The following is a 5,558-nucleotide window of genomic DNA, read 5'->3' as shown; positions in this document are numbered from 1 at the left end:
GGACAGGGAGTAGGAATGGAAGAATCTGTCAGTATCATTTTTTTTCCAATCTCAAGTGCAGTTTGCCATCTTTCAGCATTAGTTTGTGAATTTGTTTATTTTTAAGTCCTTAAGGAGAGGAAATTAGCATTTTTGTGTGCATTTCTCCTAATATAAACACTTTTGTATTCAATTTTACCCAATGCATAAGTGGTAGCAAGGAATTATCCTAATACAATGCATTTTAATGTCATTTTCACATTTAAGTGCAATTTTATTTCACCTAATGTAAGTAAAAAGGTAAAGGTAAAGGACCCCTGGACAATTTAGTCCAGTCAAAGGCAACTACGGGATTGCGGCACTCATCTTGTTTTCAGGCCAAGGGAGCCGGCGTTCATCCACAGACAGTTTTCTGGGTCATGTGGCCAGCATGAGTAAACCGCTTCTGGTGCAACGGAACACCATGATGGAAACCAGAGCGCCTGGAAACGCCATTTACCTTCCCACCACAGCCATACCTATTTATCTACTTGCACTGGTATGCTTTCAAACTGCTAAGTTGGCAGGAGCTGGGACAGAGCAATAGGAGCTCACCCCTAATATACACATTTTGAGGTTGGAAAACTACACCACAAAATTCAGAGAAGTGCAAATTGTGAAGGATATGTGCATCTCAGTTCACCTAGTATCTCAGAAATTGTGAATTGTGTAAGTTTGCTATAAAATGTGGGCTGAACCAAATTCCTCCCCCATCCCTAACTGGGAGTCAGTACAGAGAATAAAACACTGGTGTCATCCATTCAAATCATGCAGTCCCCCATTAATAATCTTGCTGTCCTCTACTGGACCAGCTGAAGTTTCTGGGCAATTTTTAAAAGCAGCCCAACATGCAGCTCATTGCAGTGATCCAAATGAGTTCATTGTGCTCCTATGAGACACACCCCTGTAATGTCAGTTCTGTAGGCATTTCTTTTTATGTCATATGTCTCCCATCTGATCCCGGGGCTGTGGGAAGATGCATCCAATTTGCACAGCACCAAAATAGAATAATCGGTACAACCAAAGCCCTGCAAGCAATCCACAGTGACAGCTGCCTTTCTGCCAAGATCCTATCATCTTCCCCAAAAGTTTTCATTCAGATACAGATCTTGATTATGCCCAAGCTTAAAAATAATGGGACGTGTTTCAACAAATACACATAGTTTGAGCCTACTTTGACAGCTTATTTGCATAGACTTCTCTGAGCCTCCTAATTCTCAGTTGCCAGAAGTTCCATTACATTTAAAACACAGCTAGATAAGTGCAATAAACAAGATCACGTCCCCTGTGGATTCATTGGGAGCCTTCGGCGGGCCAGGCAGACAGATTCAACCATCTGCTCAATGGTATGTATGCATTTCCTTACAGCCCGTAATTTCAAAATTTCACTGATATTTATATCAACTGGAGGCTGGTTAAATAGTCACAGTCTTTCTCCAGGTTATGCAAGGAGCTGCAGTAGCTCTGCGAAGGGAGCTGGAGATCTCTGTTAGAGATCTCTGTCAGAGAATCAGCATTCTCACCAAACTTTCATTCCCATGATTCTTTGGGGAAAACCCCATGACCGAGGTGCTCTTGATCTGTAGTACTTCCAATCCACCACTGGGGAAGGGCCGTAACTAAGTGGTAGTATACCTGCTTTGCATGCAGAAGGTTCCAGGTTCAATCCCCGGCATCTCCATGTAGGTGTGGGAGAGACCCATGTCTGAAACCCTGGAGAGCTACCATCATTCCATGTAGACAATACTGAACTTGATGGACCTGGCATGGTATCTCCTTGACATGGTCATGGTATGCTCTTATGTCCTTAAACTTTCTGCACAGTTCACTCTACTGAATAAGTACCTCTGACTGCTCCCACATTACAAGCTATTTCCTACAGCTTTCCTACATGGTTGTAAAAGCATGGATGTGATCTCAGAAGCAACCTTTGTCAAAGAAGACAACTGCAGGCAGCAAGATGGAGCACATGTTGATCAAACTGGAGAATGCCATGTTAGTCAAAGCCATTATTGGATTCAGCTTCCTGCTAAAGATCCAGCTTTATTAATGACAGTTCCTATGTGGGCTCTAAGGCCCACTTTGTCAGTATCACATAACTTAACACATGACTCTATGTGTTAGTAGACACCCAGAGAATGGGATTTCACAGTCCTGAGGTAACCGAAATGGTCTTTTTCAGGGATCTTAACCTTGAGCTAGCAATTATTGCCCTTCAAGGAACAAGACGTTTGGTGCAGCTGTTTACTATTTACACAAAAGAGCTGACATATGAGCCTCACACCCCAGTCCCATTCATCATTCATTTTGTTTGACCATGTGAACAACTTTGTTTGAAGAAATAGTCTTTAGATGTAAAAAAAAAAAAAATGCAGAGCAAGCTGTCTTCAGCTGTTGCCAGTGAACTCTCTTAAAGTCGTGCTTATTTTCAGCTATCATATTAATTATTCTGTTTATTTCCTTGCAGGTTTATTGTTGAGAGCACAGCCATGAAAAATGAATGCTGGACTAATGATTAACCACGAAGCAGAAGTCTGAAAGCAAAGGGGTTGGGTTTACATTAAAAAGCTCTCCTTTTTATGAGGATAATATATTATTTGAGAATGAGTTATTTATTAGAGCCATGTGGAATAGGAAAAAGGGATGGTTATTAAAGTGTAGCCATATGAGGAATCTATGCGTGCATTTGTGAACTTGACAACTCAAGAGGGAAACATTTTTATCACTTTCATCAAATACATATACAACTTCCATTTACTTTGATTTTACATCTATCTGTGCACTACCATGAACCAAACCTCTTCTTATCTGTAGCAATCTGTAGAAATTTCCAATAGTTTAAGTTGCATACACTCAGGAAAAACTAGAGCTCACCCTCAGTAGGAAAAGAAAAATGGCTTTTGTCTACAGAAGGTAAAATCATTTTTAAAATTAGGAAAACTTTCCAGATTGTGCGAGCAAGTCATCAGAGGAACGAATTATAAAAAGAAGTAACTTCCATGGAAATTTCCAACGAATGCATAAAGAGGTATGTGCCAGCAACAATGCTGTTTTAGGAAATATGTTGGATTTATTTATTTAAATAATTTTAAGCCCCTTCTCAGACCTTCATCTTCACCAAGTGTGTGTGATCTATTGATCCCTTCTAATTATACTATTCATTTTACTGCATTTATTAACTATGTTTCTATACTGTCCAATAATCAAATTACTCTGGGTAGCAATCCATAAAAATTATTAAAATGCAATGAAAATACAGCTACAAAATAGCACACACTACAGCAGAAAGAAAATCAATAAAAGCAAGCACAGCTGGCTCTTTAAAACCAGAACCTTAAAATCTATTAAAAGAACAGGGTTCCTAAGATGTTGGGGGGAAGGAAAGAAAGGTCTTGACTTTGCCTGGCATCATAAAGAATCCAAAGAAGGCATCAGATGAGCTTAGAAAAAATACCTTACCTTCTACAATCATAGTTATATTCCTAGCTGTCATTAGAATACCCATACTCCAACCTGAGGATTGCTTAAATGTGTGATAGGGCATTGTTGTTGCTGTGCTCTGGTAAAATTGTCTTTGGTTATAGATCTAATTAAACAGGGACCTTGCTGTTTGGGGGAAAGTTGGGGCAAGTAGAAGAGGTCATTGGGTGCAGGGCCAGTGTGCTCCCTCATGTGTCCCCTCCATACTTTATGAAGGCTTCACACATCCTTGGAACACCTGGAAAGGGCTCCTGTGTACAGGGGTACCTCGGGTTGCAAACACCTTGGGTTACAAACACTTCGGGTTACAGACTCCGCTAACCCGGAAGTAGTACCTCAGGTTAAGAACTTTACCTCAGGATGAGAACAGAAATTGCGCGGTGGCCCCATTAGCTAAAGTGGTACCTCAGGTTAAGAATGGTTTCAGGTTAAGAACGGACCTCCAGAAAGAATTAAGTTTGTAACCAGAGGTACCACTGTATTCCATATTTGAAACTGCACTTTTCCCACATAGGGCTTGCCCACATTTCCACTTGTGCCTAGAAAGCATGGTCCAAGTGGTTTTCCGCTAGTCCAAATTGTTTCCCCCATGCCCTGCACCTTTCCAAGGGGAAAAGTGCTCTATAGTGATAGATCGGAACAAATGGAAATGGGAGGGGGGAACCCGAAGCAGTTCCCCCCAGGGAAAAGCAGCGGGACAAGGAATAATAATAATAATAATAATAATAATAATAATAATTTATTATTTGTACCCCGCCCATCTGGCTGGGTTTCCCCAGCCACTCTGGGCGGCTTCCATAGAAACAAAAAATACACTAAAATATCACAGATTAAAAACTTCCCTGAACAGGGCTGCACACAGGAAGTGTGGATAAGCCCATATAGTTAGATCGCGTGGAACATAAGAAGCTGCCTTATACCGAGTCAGGCCATTGGTCCATCTAGCTCAAAACTGTCTATACTGACCAGCAGTGGCTTTCCATGTTTGAGACAGGGAGTTTCTGTGTACTGTTGTTGTTATTATGCAGAACCTTTCGCTTTTTATCGAGCTGATTGGCCACATCATGGACATCATCCTCTTTTAGATCCAGCCTAAATTTTCAGTGCATCCTATGTTTGCTCAGAAGTAAGTCCTACTAGTAAGTGTGTTTAGAATTGCAGGCTCTTGTTGCATTTTGATGCCTGCCATAAAACACCTGGACATAATAACCATACATACTGCTGATCCAGATCTCTCTCTTAAATTAATAGGTACAGTCTGTAAATCTGTTCAGAAGACAGAGTGGGATTAAATGGCTTTTAAATGTAATTACCCATCTTCACTAATTTGTGGATCAACCCGTTCCGTGTCTTTCTGGAAAGAATCGTGGAGACGTATTTTGAAATCAAAGCACTTATGCTTGTGGCTATCAGGTTGAAGTGATCCAGGATTGCACAATTATTAGGCAACCTAGTTCTGAGAGTGAAGTTATATGGAAAGTAATTTTATACCTCTCCTTATACACAGATTGTCCAGAGGAAAGGGCTTGGAAAACAGACCAATCGTGGATTTATAGGGGATTTGGAAAGTCAAACACAAGAACCTATGCTTTACCTTTTGGTTTAAAAATAATACTATCCTTAACCTTTGTAGCACCAGTGTTATTTCAAGCAACTCTGGTTTATAGAGACTATCCTGTGGGAAATGATTTATATATTGGTTTTTCTTTAGGCAAAACATACAGATATAATAAACAAATCTGACGTTTATGGCCCAATTAACTTTTTGCCAAACCTAGAAGCCATATTTTGTGTTCTCCGTGTGGTTTGTGCAAAATTTCAACATGGAAACTTTATTGGGGAAAGATGGAAGCATTTAATTCCTGAAACATGCAATAAATGTCATTCAGAAATACAGCATGAGATCGCATTTTCTCAGTGACAAAATCTCATGTTTTGAGACCACTAAAAGTGATATTCCTGCAAAAGATGCAGAACCCTGAGCACTGTGCAGATGGTGCGGAACAAATGGCAAACAGATGTCCTTCTTTCCAAACAAAAATGTAATGTGATATGGAAAG

The 5,558-nt window shown here is 40.3% G+C and overlaps 1 long non-coding RNA gene across 1 annotated transcript; it reads left to right on the top strand.

The window, feature by feature from the left end:
* The first annotated feature begins 1,227 nt into the window (after positions 1-1,227).
* Positions 1,228-5,247, top strand: LOC310742520. The gene is made up of 3 exons (XR_014538498.1): positions 1,228-1,364; positions 2,486-3,046; positions 5,006-5,247. It is a non-coding gene; the product is annotated as an uncharacterized lncRNA (long non-coding RNA).
* Positions 5,248-5,558: the final 311 nt, after the last annotated feature.

Source organism: Podarcis filfolensis (assembly GCF_964270895.1).
Source record: "Podarcis filfolensis genome assembly, chromosome: 9".
NCBI classification, from domain to species: Eukaryota; Metazoa; Chordata; class Lepidosauria; order Squamata; family Lacertidae; genus Podarcis; species Podarcis filfolensis.
The sequence above is the reverse complement of the archived record's forward strand: the minus strand, read 5'-3'. Positions and strand labels throughout refer to the sequence as shown.